The sequence below is a fragment of the Hypanus sabinus genome, chromosome 1 (genome assembly GCF_030144855.1).
Source record: "Hypanus sabinus isolate sHypSab1 chromosome 1, sHypSab1.hap1, whole genome shotgun sequence".
NCBI classification, from domain to species: domain Eukaryota; kingdom Metazoa; phylum Chordata; class Chondrichthyes; order Myliobatiformes; family Dasyatidae; genus Hypanus; species Hypanus sabinus.
In genome coordinates, this window is record NC_082706.1 from 5,659,898 (window position 1) to 5,679,739 (window position 19,842).

The 19,842-nt window shown below is 50.1% G+C and overlaps 1 protein-coding gene across 1 annotated transcript in view; it reads right to left on the minus strand.

The window, feature by feature from the left end:
• Window positions 1-19,842, minus strand: part of LOC132390668 (bone morphogenetic protein 1-like) — a 308,728-nt gene that overhangs the window by 72,333 nt on the left and 216,553 nt on the right. The window lies entirely within an intron of this gene.

A 19,842-nucleotide genomic window follows, 5' to 3' on the forward strand; every position in this document is an offset into this window, starting at 1 on the left:
TGTACAGAGGAGATTTACCAGGATGCTGCCTGGATTAGAGAGGGTGCAGGGTAGATTTACCAGGATGCTGCCTGGATTAGAGAGGGTGCAGGGTAGATTTACCAGGATGCTGCCTGGATTAGAGAGGGTGCAGGGTAGATTTACCAGGATGCTGCCTGGATTAGAGAGTGTGCACTGGAGATTTACCAGGATGCTGCCTGGTTTAGAGAGGGTGCACAGGAGATTTACCAGGATGCTGCCTGGTTTAGAGAGGGTGCAGAGGAGATTGACCAGGACGCGACTTGGATTAGAGAGGGTGCAGAGGAGATTCACCAGGACGCTGCCAGAATTAGAGAGTGTGCAGAGGAGATTCACCAGGATGCTGCCTGGATTAGAGAGGGTGCACTGGAGATTTACCAGGATGCTGCCTGGTTTAGAGAGGGTGCGGAGGAGATTGACCAGGACGCGACTTGGATTAGAGAGGGTGCAGAGGAGATTCACCAGGATGCTGCCTGGATTAGAGAGGGTGCAGGGTAGATTTACCAGGATGCTGCCTGGATTAGAGAGGGTGCAGGGTAGATTTACCAGGATGCTGCCTGGATTAGAGAGGGTGCAGAGGAGATTCTCCAGGACGCTGCCTGGATTAGAGAGAGTGCAGAGGGGATTTACCAGGATGCTCCATGGATTAGAGAGGGTGTAGAGGAGATTCACCAGGATGCTGCCTGGATTAGAGAGGGTGTAGAGGAAATTTACCAGAATGCTGCCTGGATTAGAGAGGGTGTAGAGGAGATTTACCAGGATGCTCCATGGATTAGAGAGGGTGCAGAGGAGATTCACCAGGACGCTGCCTGGATTAGAGAAGGTGCAGAGGAGATTTACCAGGATGCTGTCTGCATTAGAGAGGGTGCAGAGGAGATTCACCAGGATGCTGCCGGGATTAGAGAGGGTGCAGGGTAGATTTACCAGGATGCTGCCTGGATTAGAGATTGTGCAGAGGAGATTCACCAGGATGCTGCCTGGATTAGAGAGGGTGCAGAGGGGATTTACCAGGATGCTGCCAGGATTAGAGTGGGTGCAGAGGAGATTTACCAGGATGCTGCCTGGATTAGAGAGAGTGCAGAGGGGATTTACCAGGATGCTGCCTGGATTAGAGAGGGTGCAGAGGAGATTTACCAGGATGCTGCCTGGATTAGAGAAGGTGTAGAGGAGATTTACCAGGATGCTCCATGGATTAGAGAGTGTGTAGAGGAGATTCACCAGGATGCTGCCTGGATTAGAGAGGGTGCAGAGGAGATTCACCAGGATGCTGTCTGGACTAGAAAGGGTGCAGAGGAGATTCACCAGGACGCTGCCTGGATTAGAGAGGGTGCAGAGGAGATTCACCAGGACGCTGCCTGGATTAGAGAGGGTGCAGAGGAGATTCACCAGGACGCTGCCTGGATTAGAGAGGGTGCAGAGGAGATTCACCAGGATGCTGTCTGGACTAGAGAGGGTGCAGAGGAGATTCTCCAGGACGCTGCCTGGATTAGAGAGAGTGCAGAGGGGATTTACAAGGATGCTCCATGGATTAGAGAGGGTGTAGAGGAGATTCACCAGGATGCTGCCTGGATTAGAGAGGGTGTAGAGGAGATTTACCAGGATGCTGCCTGGATTAGAGAGGGTGTAGAGGAGATTTACCAGGATGCTCCATGGATTAGAAAGGGTGCAGAGGAGATTCTCCAGGACGCTGCCTGGATTAGAGAGAGTGCAGAGGGGATTTACCAGGATGCTCCATGGATTAGAGAGGGTGTAGAGGAGATTCACCAGGATGCTGCCTGGATTAGAGAGGGTGTAGAGGAGATTTACCAGGATGCTGCCTGGATTAGAGAGGGTGTAGAGGAGATTTACCAGGATGCTCCATGGATTAGAGAGGGTGCAGAGGAGATTCACCAGGACGCTGCCTGGATTAGAGAGGGTGCAGAGGAGATTTTCCTGGATGCTGTCTGCATTAGAGAGGGTGCAGAGGAGATTCACCAGGATGCTGCCTGGATTAGAGAGGGTGCAGAGGAGATTCATCAGGACGCTGCCTGGATTAGAGAGGGTGCAGAGGAGATTTACCAGGATGCTGCCTGGATTAGAGAGAGTGCAGAGGGGATTTACCAGGATGCTGCCTGGATTAGAGAGGGTGCAGAGGAGATTCACCAGGATGCTGTCTGGATTAGAGAGGAAGCAGAGGAGATTCACCAGGATGCTGCCTGGATTAGAGAGGGTATAGGGTAGATTTACCAAGATGCTGCCTGGATTAGAAAGGGTGCAGGGTTGATTTACCAGGATGCTGCCTGGATTAGAGAGGGTGCAGAGGAGATTCACCAGGATGCTGCCTGGATTAGAGAGGGTGCAGAGGGGATTTACCAGGATACTGCCTGGATTAGAGAGGGTGCAGAGGAGATTGACCAGGATGCTGCCTGAATTTGAGAGGGTGCAGAGGAGTTTTACTAGGATGCTGTCTGGACTAGAGAGGGTGCAGAGGGGATTTACCAGGATACTGCCTGGATTAGAGAGGGTGCAGAGGAGATTGACCAGGATGCTGCCTGGATTTGAGAGGGTGCAGAGGAGTTTTACTAGGATGCTGTCTGGACTAGAGAGGGTGCGGAGGAGATTCACCAGGACGCTGCCTGGATTAGAGAGGGTATAGGGTAGATTTACCAAGATGCTACCTGGATTAGAAAGGGTGCAGGGTTGATTTACCAGGATGCTGCCTGGATTAGAGAGGGTGCAGAGGAGATTCAGCAGGATGCTGCCTGGATTAGAGAGGGTGCAGAGGGGATTTACCAGGATACTGCCTGGATTAGAGAGGGTGCAGAGGAGATTGACCAGGATGCTGCCTGGATTTGAGAGGGTGCAGAGGAGTTTTACCAGGATGCTGTCTGGACTAGAGGGGGTGCAGGGTAGATTTACCAGGATGCTGCCTGGATTAGAGAGGGTGCAGAGGAGATTCACCAGGACGCTGCCTGGATTAGAGAGAGTGCAGAGGAGATTTACCAGGATGCTACCTGGATTAGAGAGGGTGCAGAGGAGATTCACCAGGACGCTGCCTGGATTAGAGAGAGTGCAGAGGGGATTCACCAGGATGCTGTCTGGACTAGAGAGGGTGCAGAGGAGATTCACCAGGACGCTGCCTGGATTAGAGAGGGTGCAGAGGAGATTTACCAGGATGCTGTCTGGATTAGAGAGGGTGCAGAGGTGATTTACCAGGATGCTGCCTGGATTAGAGAGGGTGCAGAGGAGATTCACCAGGACGCTGCCTGGATTAGAGAGGGTGCAGAGGAGATTCACCAGGATGCTGTCTGGATTAGAGAGGGTGCAGGGTAGATTTACCAGGATGCTGTCTGGATTAGAGAGGGTGCAGGGTAGATTTACCGAGATGCTGCCTGGATTAGAGAGGGTGCAGGGTTGATTTACCAGGATGCTGCCTGGATTAGAGAGGGTGCAGAGGAGATTCACCAGGATGCTGCGTGGATTAGAGAGGGTGCAGAGGGGATTTACCAGGATGCTGCCAGGATTAGAGAGGGTGCAGAGGAGATTTACCAGGATGCTGCCTGGATTAGAGAGGGTGCAGAGGAGATTCACCAGGATGCTGTCTGGACTAGAGAGGGTGCAGAGGAGATTCACCAAGACGCTGCCTGGATTAGAGAGGGTGCAGAGGAGATTCACCAGGACGCTGCCTAATTAGAGAGGGTGCAGAGGAGATTCACCAGGACGCTGCTTGGATTAGAGAGGGTGCAGAGGAGATTCACCAGGATGCTGTCTGGACTAGAGAGGGTGCAGAGGAGATTCTCCAGGATGCTGCCTGGATTAGAGAGAGTGCAGAGAGGATTTACCAGGATGCTGCCTGAATTAGAGAGGGTGCAGAGGAGATTTACCAGGATGCTGCCTGGATTAGAGAGGGTGCAGAGGAGATTTACCAGGATGCTCCATGGATTAGAGAGGGTGTAGAGGAGATTTACCAGGATGCTCCATGGATTAGAGAGGGTGTAGAGGAGATTTACCAGGATGCTGCCTGGATTAGAGAGGGTGCAGAGGAGATTTACCAGGATGCTCCATGGATTAGAGAGGGTGCAGAAGAGATTCACCAGGATGCAGCCTGGATTAGAGAGGGTGCAGAGGTGATTTACCAGGACGCTGCCTGGATTAGAGAGGGTGCAGAGGAGATTTACCAGGATGCTGCCTGGATTAGAGAGGGTGCAGAGGAGATTTACCCGGATGCTGTCTGGATTAGAGAGGGTGCAGAGGAGATTCACCAGAATGCTGCCTGGATTAGAGAGGGTGCAGAGGAGATTCATCAGGACGCTGCCTGGATTAGAGAGGGTGCAGAGGAGATTGACCAGGACGCGACTTGGATTAGAGAGGGTGCAGAGGAGATTCACCAGGACGCTGCCTGGATTAGAGAGGGTGCAGAGGAGATTCACCAGGGTGCTGCCTGGATTAGAGAGTGTGCAGAGGAGATTTACCAGGATGCTGCCTGGATTAGAGAGGGTGCAGGGTAGATTTACCAGAATGCTGCCTGGATTAGAGAGGGTGCAGGGTAGATTTACCAGGATGCTGCCTGGATTAGAGAGGGTGCACTGGAGATTTACCAGAATGCTGCCTGGTTTAGAGAGGGTGCACTGGAGATTTACCAGGATGCTGCCTGGTTTAGAGAGGGTGCAGAGGAGATTGACCAGGACGCGACTTGGATTAGAGAGGGTGCAGAGGAGATTCACCAGGACGCTGCCTGGATTTGAGAGGGTGCAGAGGCGATTCACCAGGATGCTGCCTGGATTAGAGAGGGTGCACTGGAGATTTACCAGGATGCTGCCTGGATTAGTGAGGGTGCAGGGTAGATTTACCAGGATGCTGCCTGGATTAGAGAGGGTGCAGGGTAGATTTACCAGGATGCTTCCTGGATTAGAGAGGTGCAGAGGAGATTTACCAGGATGCTGTCTGGATTAGAGAGGGTGCAGAGGTGATTTACCAGGATGCTGCCTGGATTAGAGAGGGTGCAGAGGAGATTCACCAGGACGCTGCCTGGTTTAGAGAGGGTGCAGAGGAGATTCACCAGGATGCTGTCTGGATTAGAGAGGGTGCAGGGTAGATTTACCAGGATGCTGTCTGGATTAGAGAGGGTGCAGAGGAGATTCACCAGGATGCTGCCTGGATTAGAGAGGGTACAGGGTAGATTTACCGAGATGCTGCCTGGATTAGAGAGGGTGCAGGGTTGATTTACCAGGATGCTGCCTGGATTAGAGAGGGTGCAGAGGAGATTCACCAGGATGCTGCCTGGATTAGAGAGGGTGCAGAGGAGATTCACCAGGATGCTGCCTGGATTAGAGAGGGTGCAGAGGGGATTTACCAGGATGCTGCCAGGATTAGAGAGGGTGCAGAGGAGATTCACCAGGACGCTGCCTGGATTAGAGAGGGTGCAGAGGAGATTCACCAGGATGCTGTCTGGATTAGAGAGGGTGCAGGGTAGATTTACCAGGATGGTGTCTGGATTAGAGAGGGTGCAGGGTAGATTTACCGAGATGCTGCCTGGATTAGAGAGGGTGCAGGGTTGATTTACCAGGATGCTGCCTGGATTAGAGAGGGTGCAGAGGAGATTCACCAGGATGCTGCCTGGATTAGAGAGGGTGCAGAGGAGATTCACCAGGATGCTGCCTGGATTAGAGAGGGTGCAGAGGGGATTTACCAGGATGCTGCCAGGATTAGAGAGGGTGCAGAGGAGATTTACCAGGATGCTGCCTGGATTAGAGAGGGTGCAGAGGAGATTCACCAGGATGCTGTCTGGACTAGAGAGGGTGCAGAGGAGATTCACCAGGACGCTGCCTGGATTAGAAAGGGTGCAGAGGAGATTCACCAGGACGCTGCCTGGATTAGAGAGGGTGCAGAGGAGATTCACCAGGACGCTGCCTGGATTAGAGAGGGTGCAGAGGAGATTCACCAGGATGCTGTCTGGACTAGAGAGGGTGCAGAGGAGATTCTCCAGGATGCTGCCTGGATTAGAGAGAGTGCAGAGGGGATTTACCAGGATGCTGCCTGAATTAGAGAGGGTGCAGAGGAGATTTACCAGGATGCTGCCTGGATTAGAGAGGGTGCAGAGGAGATTTACCAGGATGCTCCATGGATTAGAGAGGGTGTAGAGGAGATTTACCAGGATGCTCCATGGATTAGAGAGGGTGTAGAGGAGATTTACCAGGATGCTGCCTGGATTAGAGAGGGTGCAGAGGAGATTTACCAGGATGCTCCATGGATTAGAGAGGGTGCAGAAGAGATTCACCAGGATGCTGCCTGGATTAGAGAGGGTGCAGAGGTGATTTACCAGGACGCTGCCTGGATTAGAGAGGGTGCAGAGGAGATTTACCAGGATGCTGCCTGGATTAGAGAGGGTGCAGAGGAGATTTACCCGGATGCTGTCTGGATTAGAGAGGGTGCAGAGGAGATTCACCAGGATGCTGCCTGGATTAGAGAGCGTGCAGAGGAGATTCATCAGGACGCTGCCTGGATTAGAGAGGGTGCAGAGGAGATTGACCAGGACGCGACTTGGATTAGAGAGGGTGCAGAGGAGATTCACCAGGACGCTGCCTGGATTAGAGAGGGTGCAGAGGAGATTCACCAGGGTGCTGCCTGGATTAGAGAGTGTGCAGAGGAGATTTACCAGGATGCTGCCTGGATTAGAGAGGGTGCAGGGTAGATTTACCAGAATGCTGCCTGGATTAGAGAGGGTGCAGGGTAGATTTACCAGGATGCTGCCTGGATTAGAGAGGGTGCACTGGAGATTTACCAGAATGCTGCCTGGTTTAGAGAGGGTGCACTGGAGATTTACCAGGATGCTGCCTGGTTTAGAGAGGGTGCAGAGGAGATTGACCAGGACGCGACTTGGATTAGAGAGGGTGCAGAGGAGATTCACCAGGACGCTGCCTGGATTAGAGAGGGTGCAGAGGCGATTCACCAGGATGCTGCCTGGATTAGAGAGGGTGCACTGGAGATTTACCAGGATGCTGCCTGGATTAGTGAGGGTGCAGGGTAGATTTACCAGGATGCTGCCTGGATTAGAGAGGGTGCAGGGTAGATTTACCAGGATGCTTCCTGGATTAGAGAGGGTGCAGAGGAGATTTACCAGGATGCTGTCTGGATTAGAGAGGGTGCAGAGGTGATTTACCAGGATGCTGCCTGGATTAGAGAGGGTGCAGAGGAGATTCACCAGGACGCTGCCTGGATTAGAGAGGGTGCAGAGCAGATTCACCAGGATGCTGTCTGGATTAGAGAGGGTGCAGGGTAGATTTACCAGGATGCTGTCTGGATTAGAGAGGGTGCAGAGGAGATTCACCAGGATGCTGCCTGGATTAGAGAGGGTACAGGGTAGATTTACCGAGATGCTGCCTGGATTAGAGAGGGTGCAGGGTTGATTTACCAGGATGCTGCCTGGATTAGAGAGGGTGCAGAGGAGATTCACCAGGATGCTGCCTGGATTAGAGAGGGTGCAGAGGAGATTCACCAGGATGCTGCCTGGATTAGAGAGGGTGCAGAGGGGATTTACCAGGATGCTGCCAGGATTAGAGAGGGTGCAGAGGAGATTTACCAGGATGCTGCCTGGATTAGAGAGAGTGCAGAGGGGATTTACCAGGATGCTGCCTGGATTAGAGAGGGTGCAGAGGAGATTTACCAGGATGCTGCCTGGATTAGAGAGGGTGTAGAGGAGATTTACCAGGATGCTCCATGGATTAGAGAAGGTGTAGAGGAGATTCACCAGGATGCTGCCTGGATTAGAGAGGGTGCAGAGGAGATTCACCAGGATGCTGTCTGGACTAGAGAGGGTGCAGAGGAGATTCACCAGGACGCTGCCTGGATTAGAGAGGGTGCAGAGGAGATTCACCAGGATGCTGTCTGGATTAGAGAGGGTGCAGGGTAGATTTACCAGGATGCTGTCTGGATTAGAGAGGGTGCAGAGGAGATTCACCAGGATGCTGCCTGGATTAGAGAGGGTACAGGGTAGATTTACCGAGATGCTGCCTGGATTAGAGAGGGTGCAGGGTTGATTTACCAGGATGCTGCCTGGATTAGAGAGGGTGCAGAGGAGATTCACCAGGATGCTGCCTGGATTAGAGAGGGTGCAGAGGAGATTCACCAGGATGCTGCCTGGATTAGAGAGGGTGCAGAGGGGATTTACCAGGATGCTGCCAGGATTAGAGAGGGTGCAGAGGAGATTTACCAGGATGCTGCCTGGATTAGAGAGAGTGCAGAGGGGATTTACCAGGATGCTGCCTGGATTAGAGAGGGTGCAGAGGAGATTTACCAGGATGCTGCCTGGATTAGAGAGGGTGCAGAGGAGATTGACCAGGATGCGACTTGGATTAGAGAGGGTGCAGAGGAGATTCACCAGGACGCTGCCTGGATTAGAGAGGGTGCAGAGGCGATTCACCAGGATGCTGCCTGGATTAGAGAGGGTGTACTGGAGATTTACCAGGATGCTGCCTGGATTAGTGAGGGTGCAGGGTAGATTTACCAGGATGCTGCCTGGATTAGAGAGGGTGCAGGGTAGATTTACCAGGATGCTTCCTGGATTAGAGAGGGTGCAGAGGAGATTTACCAGGATGCTGTCTGGATTAGAGAGGGTGCAGAGGTGATTTACCAGGATGCTGCCTGGATTAGAGAGGGTGCAGAGGAGATTCACCAGGACGCTGCCTGGATTAGAGAGGGTGCAGAGGAGATTCACCAGGATGCTGTCTGGATTAGAGAGGGTGCAGGGTAGATTTACCAGGATGCTGTCTGGATTAGAGAGGGTGCAGAGGAGATTCACCAGGATGCTGCCTGGATTAGAGAGGGTACAGGGTAGATTTACCGAGATGCTGCCTGGATTAGAGAGGGTGCAGGGTTGATTTACCAGGATGCTGCCTGGATTAGAGAGGGTGCAGAGGAGATTCACCAGGATGCTGCCTGGATTAGAGAGGGTGCAGAGGAGATTCACCAGGATGCTGCCTGGATTAGAGAGGGTGCAGAGGGGATTTACCAGGATGCTGCCAGGATTAGAGAGGGTGCAGAGGAGATTTACCAGGATGCTGCCTGGATTAGAGAGAGTGCAGAGGGGATTTACCAGGATGCTGCCTGGATTAGAAAGGGTACAGGGTAGATTTACCGAGATGCTGCCTGGATTAGAGAGGGTGCAGGGTTGATTTACCAGGATGCTGCCTGGATTAGAGAGGGTGCAGAGGAGATTCACCAGGATGCTGCCTGGATTAGAGAGGGTGCAGAGGAGATTCACCAGGATGCTGCCTGGATTAGAGAGGGTGCAGAGGGGATTTACCAGGATGCTGCCAGGATTAGAGAGGGTGCAGAGGAGATTTACCAGGATGCTGCCTGGATTAGAGAGAGTGCAGAGGGGATTTACCAGGATGCTGCCTGGATTAGAGAGGGTGCAGAGGAGATTTACCAGGATGCTGCCTGGATTAGAGAGGGTGTAGAGGAGATTTACCAGGATGCTCCATGGATTAGAGAAGGTGTAGAGGAGATTCACCAGGATGCTGCCTGGATTAGAGAGGGTGCAGAGGAGATTCACCAGGATGCTGTCTGGACTAGAGAGGGTGCAGAGGAGATTCACCAGGACGCTGCCTGGATTAGAGAGGGTGCAGAGGAGATTCACCAGGATGCTGTCTGGATTAGAGAGGGTGCAGGGTAGATTTACCAGGATGCTGTCTGGATTAGAGAGGGTGCAGAGGAGATTCACCAGGATGCTGCCTGGATTAGAGAGGGTACAGGGTAGATTTACCGAGATGCTGCCTGGATTAGAGAGGGTGCAGGGTTGATTTACCAGGATGCTGCCTGGATTAGAGAGGGTGCAGAGGAGATTCACCAGGATGCTGCCTGGATTAGAGAGGGTGCAGAGGAGATTCACCAGGATGCTGCCTGGATTAGAGAGGGTGCAGAGGGGATTTACCAGGATGCTGCCAGGATTAGAGAGGGTGCAGAGGAGATTTACCAGGATGCTGCCTGGATTAGAGAGAGTGCAGAGGGGATTTACCAGGATGCTGCCTGGATTAGAGAGGGTGCAGAGGAGATTTACCAGGATGCTGCCTGGATTAGAGAGGGTGCAGAGGATATTGACCAGGATGCGACTTGGATTAGAGAGGGTGCAGAGGAGATTCACCAGGACGCTGCCTGGATTAGAGAGGGTGCAGAGGCGATTCACCAGGATGCTGCCTGGATTAGAGAGGGTGTACTGGAGATTTACCAGGATGCTGCCTGGATTAGTGAGGGTGCAGGGTAGATTTACCAGGATGCTGCCTGGATTAGAGAGGGTGCAGGGTAGATTTACCAGGATGCTTCCTGGATTAGAGAGGGTGCAGAGGAGATTTACCAGGATGCTGTCTGGATTAGAGAGGGTGCAGAGGTGATTTACCAGGATGCTGCCTGGATTAGAGAGGGTGCAGAGGAGATTCACCAGGACGCTGCCTGGATTAGAGAGGGTGCAGAGGAGATTCACCAGGATGCTGTCTGGATTAGAGAGGGTGCAGGGTAGATTTACCAGGATGCTGTCTGGATTAGAGAGGGTGCAGAGGAGATTCACCAGGATGCTGCCTGGATTAGAGAGGGTACAGGGTAGATTTACCGAGATGCTGCCTGGATTAGAGAGGGTGCAGGGTTGATTTACCAGGATGCTGCCTGGATTAGAGAGGGTGCAGAGGAGATTCACCAGGATGCTGCCTGGATTAGAGAGGGTGCAGAGGAGATTCACCAGGATGCTGCCTGGATTAGAGAGGGTGCAGAGGGGATTTACCAGGATGCTGCCAGGATTAGAGAGGGTGCAGAGGAGATTTACCAGGATGCTGCCTGGATTAGAGAGAGTGCAGAGGGGATTTACCAGGATGCTGCCTGGATTAGAAAGGGTGCAGAGGAGATTTACCAGGATGCTGCCTGGATTAGAGAGGGTGTAGAGGAGATTTACCAGGATGCTCCATGGATTAGAGAGGGTATAGAGGAGATTCACCAGGATGCTGCCTGGATTAGAGAGGGTGCAGAGGAGATTCACCAGGATGCTGTCTGGACTAGAGAGGGTGCAGAGGAGATTCACCAGGACGCTGCCTGGATTAGAGAGGGTGCAGAGGAGATTCACCAGGATGCTGTCTGGATTAGAGAGGGTGCAGGGTAGATTTACCAGGATGCTGTCTGGATTAGAGAGGGTGCAGAGGAGATTCACCAGGATGCTGCCTGGATTAGAGAGGTTACAGGGTAGATTTACCGAGATGCTGCCTGGATTAGAGAGGGTGCAGGGTTGATTTACCAGGATGCTGCCTGGATTAGAGAGGGTGCAGAGGAGATTCACCAGGATGCTGCCTGGATTAGAGAGGGTGCAGAGGAGATTCACCAGGATGCTGCCTGGATTAGAGAGGGTGCAGAGGGGATTTACCAGGATGCTGCCAGGATTAGAGAGGGTGCAGAGGAGATTTACCAGGATGCTGCCTGGATTAGAGAGAGTGCAGAGGGGATTTACCAGGATGCTGCCTGGATTAGAGAGGGTGCAGAGGAGATTTACCAGGATGCTGCCTGGATTAGAGAGGGTGTAGAGGAGATTTACCAGGATGCTCCATGGATTAGAGAGGGTGTAGAGGAGATTCACCAGGATGCTGCCTGGATTAGAGAGGGTGCAGAGGAGATTCACCAGGATGCTGTCTGGACTAGAGAGGGTGCAGAGGAGATTCACCAGGACGCTGCCTGGATTAGAGAGGGTGCAGAGGAGATTCACCAGGACGCTGCCTGGATTAGAGAGGGTGCAGAGGAGATTCACCAGGACGCTGCCTGGATTAGAGAGGGTGCAGTGGAGATTTACCAGGATGCTCCATGGATTAGAGAGGGTGCAGAGGAGATTCACCAGGACGCTGCCTGGATTAGAGAGGGTGCAGAGGAGATTTACCAGGATGCTGTCTGGATTAGAGAGGGTGCAGAGGAGATTCACCAGGATGCTGCCTGGATTAGAGAGGGTGCAGAGGAGATTCATCAGGACGCTGCCTGGATTAGAGAGGGTGCAGAGGAGATTGACCAGGATGCTGCCTGGATTAGAGGGGGTGCAGAGGAGATTGACCAGGACGCTGCCTGGATTAGAGAGGGTGCAGAGGAGATTGACCAGGATGCTGCCTGCACTAGAGCATGTCTTATGAGGACAGGTTAGTTGAGCGAGGGCTTTTCTCTCTGGAGCAAAGGAGGATGAGAGGTGACTTGATGGTGGTGTACAAGATGATAAGAGGCAGAGGTAGAGTGAATAGTCAGACCTTTATTCCCAGGGAAGAAATAGTTAATATTAGGTTGCATAATTTTTAAGGCGATCGGAGCAGGTCAGAGATAGATTTTTAAACAGAGAGTGGTGGATGCTGGAACACACTACCAGGGGTGGTGGTGAAGGGAGATACACTACGGACATTTAAGAGACTCTTCAACAGGCACATGGATGATAGAAAACTGGATCGCGATGTAGGAGGGAAGGGTTAGTCTGATCTTAGAGTAATCGAAAAGTTTTGCACAGCTTGATGGGCTGAATGGCCTGTACTCTTCCTCAATCTGCTTCCGCCATCCTTTGCGGCCAAAGGTGTCACAGCAATTCGAAGCGTTTATTTGTTTTTTTTAAATCGTGCGTACTCTACGAACACAGGAGATTCTGTTCTAAGTAAACAACACAATACACTGGAGAAACTCAGCAAGTCAGGCAGCTCCTATAGAGCAGAGTCCTGAAGAAGGGTCTCGGCCCAAAACATTGACTGTTTATTCCTCTCTCCAGAGATGCTGCCTGACCTGCTGAGCTTCTCCGGCATTCTGGGTGTGTAGCTCTGGATGTCCAGCATCTGCAGAGTGGCTTATTTCACCTATTAGTAAAATCAGTTACACACACTGTAGCCTCGCAGTACATGTAACGCTTTACGGAGCCAGTGACCCAGGTGCAATTCCACCGTGGATGGTAAGGAGTTTGTACATTCTTCCCATGACCGCATGGGTTTCCTCCGCACGCTCCAGGTGCCTCTCACGTTCCGAAGACATACAGGTGAGGATCAGTGTGTTGTGGGCTGTGTGTTGGATGCCAGAAGCGTGGTGTCATCTGTGGGGGAAAGTGCATCGTGCGAAGTGGACACAGGGAGAACGTACAAACTCCTTAGGGAAAACAACAGGAATCGAACCATCATCACTGGCGCTGTAAAACGTTACACGACCTGCTGTGTTACAACGCCACCCTGCACCAGTTCGTGTTTTCTGTGATTAATATAGTCATTAGGCGTTGCTAACACAGACAGAAAGTGTGAAGAGCTGAAACATGAAGAACTTGGAACAGCCTCTTCCTGGCTGCTTATCCGCAGCTCTTTAATTTGCAACGTCGATTTGTTACAAAGTATACTAGACGGCAATCAATGCACGAGCTCACTTAATCCCAACCGCGTGTCGCTCAGTGTGCCTTATACAAAGAAAACGCAGTCCGCAGAATTTCCGATGCTTTCATTTTACAGATAAGCCAATGGTTCCAATGACAGGGTGAAAGACTTGCAGTACTCCAGACCCCACCAATTCTGAATCAGGTTTATTACAAGTACGTGAAAATCTGCAGATACTGGAAATCCAGAGCAACACACACAAAGCGCTGGAAGAAATCTGCAGCTCAACATCTACAGGAAAGAGTGAACAGTCGAGACCCTTCATCAGGCTCATCATCACTGACACGCCCTGCATTGAGGTGTTTTGTGGCAGTGGTACGTTGCAATACATAAGGTGCTACAAATTCTAATCAGACCATAGGACACAGCAGCAGAATTGGGCCATTCAGCCCATCAAGTCTGCTTCGGCATCCTATCATGGCTGATTTATTATCCCTCTCAACCCCATTCTCCTGCCTTGTCCGTGTAACTTTTGACACCCTGACTAATCAAGAATCTATCATCATCCACTTTAAATATACCCAAAGATTTGGCCTCCTCTCTCTGATGAAAGAAATTCCTCCTCACTCCGTTCTAAATGAACGCCCCTTTATTTTGAGGTTGTGCCCTCTGGTCCCAGACTCCCCCCCCCCCCACCCTCCCACAATAGGAAACATTCTCTCCACATCCACTCTGTCTAGGTCATTCGATATTCGATAGGCTTCAACTAGATACCCCTCATTTTTCTAAGCTCCAGCGAGTACAGACCCAGAGCCATCAAAAGCTCCTCATACATTAATCACTGTACGGACAATTCAGAGATCTGATGGCGGAGGGGAAGAAGCTGTTCCTAAAATGTTGAATGTGTGTCATCAGCAAAGAGAAATCCCGTCCACGCTCAGCACTGTCTCTTCAGAGCGGATATACTGGACATACTGGAGTTCCTTGCAGAGGCTGCCCCAGGTAAGAAACAAGTTCTCTTTTGACAGACATCTTTAATTGGAATTTGTCCATAATTTGGAAAATATTTAATACGATAACCGATAATATGGATGTCGGATGTAGATACGTCTCTACCAAAGGAGGTGTAAGGCATTCCTTCCCTCCGCTGACCAGCAGGTCACCCTAGTTAGCCCTCCCCCCCCGATCAGGGTCACGTGAAGCCACGGGAGCAGGGGGTGGGTGGTCGTATGAGCAGCTGGTACAGATCACAAGTCCTGGTTATGTGACCACTGACACCAGGCAGTTGCTGAAGAGTATTGATAATGGCTGGGGTTGACCATCTTGTAAAGACACTGCCCAGAAGAAAGCAACGGCAAACCAGTTCTGAAGAAAAATTTTGCCAAAAACAATCATGGTCATGGAAAGTCCGTGATCAGCCACGTCAAACAACACGGTAGGTAGTGATGACGAGGAATACTACGGGAACTCATTTCAATATGGAGGGTCCATAAATCAGCCACTTTAACCCAGGAACCGCCAGTATCCTGACTCCTGATTCTGCTCCTGGCTAATGGTCTTAAAAGAGCAAAAGTAATGAGTTAGTGTTGATGGGTGGATGCACCATTCAGAATGCTGATGACAAAGAGGAAGAAGCTCTTCCTAAAACATTGAGTGCACACTTTCAGGCTCCCGTACTTCCTCTCTGATGGTAGTAAGGAGAAGGGGGCATGTCCTGGGCGGCGGGGAGACCAGTGTCCATGGCAGAGTGGCATACAACTTAAGCCGATAGATTCACGCCGCCAAATTTACACGATGGACGTTTGTAGCCTGCTCACTGAGAAGCTCTGTGAGATAATCAATTGCCTCCTGGGAGTGAACTGAGAGACAGCCACTACTACTGCTCCCTCTAAGGTGTGCGGTGCATGGTGGCACTGTTACTCGAACACTCCTGTGCACAAAGCCTTTGTGCCATGTGACTGGAGCTTCCTTTTATATAATGTTAATATAAGTTTGAAATTATCTTAATATAGTTTTAAAATCAATGCTAATATAATTGAATTACCTGGTAATTATATTTTAATTAACATAATCCTTAAATTTTCTAGATGATAAACATACCACAATCTTCATTTTGAAACGTTTTAGAACTCACTACAGTTTAGCAACATCCTGACCACCTCAATCACTTTGCACTAAAATGGTATTTTGGATTAATGTTTTGAGATAAAGCACGGACCTTTCTGGCCCTTCAAACCACGCTGCCCAGCGAGTCCCGATTTAACGTCTTTGGGCTGCGGAGGAAATCGTAGCACTCGGAGGAAACCCACGCAGTCACGGGGGGACATACAAACTCTTCATATGCAGCAGCAGGAATTGAGCCTGGGTTCATCGTGCTGTAAAGCATTGAGCTGATCACTTCTTGTGAAATCTGCCTGTATTGACCTGTGATGCTGCGGTGTGAGTTTTTCATTGCACCTGAGCACACGTGGACTTGTGCACGGGACAATAAACTCGACCTTGACTTTATTAATGGTGGCTGATAAAGACAATTTGTTGATCCAAGATAATATGTAGCTTGTAAACAAAAGACCATCGTAAAACCAGTAACAAGAAGATAAAATCATGTGCGTTGACTTCACAAGATGTATTTCAATGTCCTGATCATTTGTTTACCATTTTGAGTGAATTACATCTTTCATTTTAATGTATTTAATGGTGAGAGAGGGGGTATTTCTTTAGCCAGAGGGTGACAAATCTGTGGAATTCATTGCCATGGATCGCTGGGGTGGCCAAGTCATTGGGTGTATTTGAAACTGTAGGTGATAGGTTCTTGATTAATAAAGGCATCAAAGGTTATGGGAAGAAGTCAGGAGAATGGATTTGAGATGGATAATAAATCAGCGATGATCGAAGGGACGAATGGTTTATGATCTCAGCCTATCTTCTGTGTCTTAACTCACCATCCGGTGGTACAATACCAGATCAGGCTCACTGACAAGCACAATGCCCTGCCCCAGTCACGACCAAAGGGGGCGGAGCAGACTCAATGGGCCGAATGGTCTTGTGCTCAGTGTGGTGGGGGAGTGGGTGGGTCACACAGCCAAACGCCCTCCTGTGTGGTTCCTGCTGGTGTGAGTGAAGTTCCAGACAGAGCAGAACGTGATCGGCATTAAATGAATCTTTGTGTTAGATTTTCTTCCGCACTGAGGAATAGGCGGTGAAGTGGGGGGAGGAAGAGCCAGCGTCTGTGGCACCCTGTGGCTTCAGTGGAGGACGGCCAACAAACATGATTAATAGCAGATGAAGGGAATGAAAATAGTTTATATTTCTCTTTAAATCTTCCAGTGTTTGGCACCACAAGAGTTGTACAGGATGTCAGCCTGCCAGAGCTGTGATCCTCCTTTTCAGCCTGTTTCTTGATGTGTGATTTACTGCGGCAGTGAGGGATTCGGCTGGTTTACTACCTCGGTGAGAGGGGTTTCTGTTACTGATGCTTTGCAGAAAGCAGTTGTGGAAATGTTACAGGCAGCGCAGCCCACTGGCTTGTCTTCCCACAGCTGCCTGGGCCGCAGCTCAGCCTTCGGAAGCAACCTCCTGCTGGGCAGCGGGTCTCCACTGAAGGCGAGGAGCCTCGCTCGCGTTTATTCCAGCCTTGTTCAAAGTTCAAAGTAAATTTACTATCATTATCTCCCGTGTTGTATGACATAGGTGATCAAGGTCTTATGACCATGATTGTTCTTGGCAAGTTTTCCCTCTGAAGCGATTTGCCATTGACTTTTCTGGGCACGAACAAGAGAAGATCTACAGACGCTGGAAATCTGAGCAAACGCACAAACTGCTGGGGGAACTCAGCAGGCCAGGCAGTATCTACGGAGAAATGTACAGTCAACGCTTCGGTCCAAAACCCGGGCAGTGTCTTTACAAGACGGGTGACCCCAGCCATTATCAAAACTCTCAGAGATTGTCTGCCTGGTGTCAGTGATCACATAACCAGTACTTGTGATCTGCACCAGCTGCTCGTACGACCATCCACCACCTGCTCCCATGGCTTCACACGACCCTGATCGGGGGTTAAGCAGGTGCTACACTTTACCCAAGGGTGACCTGCAGGCTAGCGGAGGGAAGGAGCACCTTACACCTCCTTTGGTAGAGACGCATCTCCACTCCACCATCCAAGATTCATTATCAAAGTATGTGACTGTCACCATGTACTACCCTGCGATTCATTTTCTTGTGGGCATTCACAGGAGGTACAAAGAATCACAATAGTCAATGAAATACTACACAGAAAGATGGTAAAATCAACCAATGGTAAAAGAAGACAGAATGTAGCAAATACAAAAAGAACAACAATAATACTAAGAGTAAACAGCAAATTAATAATTAATACTGTGAACGTGTGTTGTAGAAAGTGAGGTTATGGATTCAGCTCCATGCTGAGTTGAGTACAGTTCTCCACACCGTGTCTGGAGCCTGATGGTTGTAGGGCAGGGGTTCCCAAACCTGCAGGTGATTCCTGTACCTCCTTCCAAAGAGCAGCAGCAAGTCAACGGCATGGCCTGGATGGGGGGTGTCCTGCTTTCTTGCGGCAGTGTCTCTTGTAGATGTGCTCAGTGGTGAGCGGGGCTTTTCCTGTGATGGACTGGGTGCAGCCACCATTTTTGGCCCATTGCCTGCATTAGGTTTCTACAGAATATCAGTGGCTGACATTTTCAGCACGCTGTTCACCCCTTTCATTTTCACAAACTGTTGTCAAGTTCCTCTTCAAAGGACTTGGCCTAGAAACATAGAAACATAGAAAATAGGTGCAGGAGTAGGCCTTTCGGCCCTTCGAGCCTGCACCGCCATTCAGTATGATCATGGCTGATCATCCAACTCAGAACCCTGTACCTGCTTTCTCTCCATACCCCCGATCCCTTTAGCCACAAGGGCCATATCTAACTTCCTCTTAAATATAGCCAATGAACCGGCCTCAACTGTTTCCTGTGGCAGAGAATTCCAGTTTCACCATTCTCTGTGTGAAGAAGTTTTTCCTCATCTCGGTCCTAAAAGGCTTCCCCTTTATCCTTAAACTGTGACCCCTCATTCTGGACTTCCTCAACATTGGAAACAATCTTCCTGCATCTAGCCTGTCCAATCTCTTTAGACTTTTATACGTTTCAAGAAGATCCCCCCTCAATCTTCTAAATTCCAGTGAGTATAAGCCTAGTCGATCCAGTCTTTCTTCATATGAAAGTCCTGCCATCCCAGGAATCAATCTGGTGAACCTTCTCTGTACTCCCTCTATGGCAAGAATGTCTTTCCTCAGATTAGGGGACCAAAATTGCACACAATATTCTAGGTGCGGTCTCACCAAGGCCTTGTACAACTGCAGTAGAACCTCCCTGCTCCTGTACTCAAATCCTTTTGCTATGAATGCCAACATACCATTTGCCTTTTTCACCACCTGCTGTACCTGCACGCCCACCTTCAATGACTGGTGTACAATGACACCCAGGTTTCGTTGCATCTCCCCTTTTCCTAATCGGCCACCATTCAGATAATAATCTGTTTTCCTGTTCTTGCAACCAAAGTGGATAACCTCACATTTACCCACATTAAATTGCATCTGCCATGAATTTGCCCACTCACATAACCTATCCAAGTCACCCTACATCCTCTTAGCATCCTCCTCACAGCTAACACCGCCGCCCAGCTTCGTGTCATCCGCAAACTTGGAGATGCTGCATTTAATTCCCTCGTCTAAATCATTAATATATATTGTAAACAACTGGGGTCTCAGCACTGAGCCTTGCGGTACCCCACTAGTCACTGCCTGCCATTCTGAAAAGGTCCCGTTTACTCCCACCCTTTGCTTCCTGTCTGCCAACCAATTCTCTATCCACATCAATACCATACCCCCAATACCATGTGCTTTAAGTTTGCACACTAATCTCCTATGTGGGACCTTGTCAAAAGCCTTTTGAAAATCTAAATATACCACATCCACTGGCTCTCCCCTATCCACTCTACTAGTTGCATCTTCAAAAAATTCTATAAGATTCGTCAGACATGATTTTCCTATCACAAATCCATGCTGACTTTGTCCGATGATTTCACCTCTTTCCAAATGTGCTGTTATCACATCTTTGATAACCGACTCTAGCATTTTCCCTACCACTGACGTCAGACTAACCGGTCTATAATTCCCCAGTTTCTCTCTCCCTCCTTTTTTAAAAAGTGGTTACATTAGCCACCCTCCAATCCTCAGGAACTAATCCAGAATTTAAGGAGTTTTGAAAAATTATCACTATTTCTTGGGCTACTTCCTTAAGCACTCTGGGATGCAGACCATCTGGCCCTGGGGATTTATCTACCTTTAATCCCTTCAATTTACCTAACACCACTTCCCTACTAACATGTATTTCCCTCAGTTCCTCCATCTCACTAGACCCTCGGTCCCTTACTATTTCCGGAAGATTATTTATGTCCTCCTTAGTGAAGACAGAGCCAAAGTAGTTATTCAATTGGTCTGCCA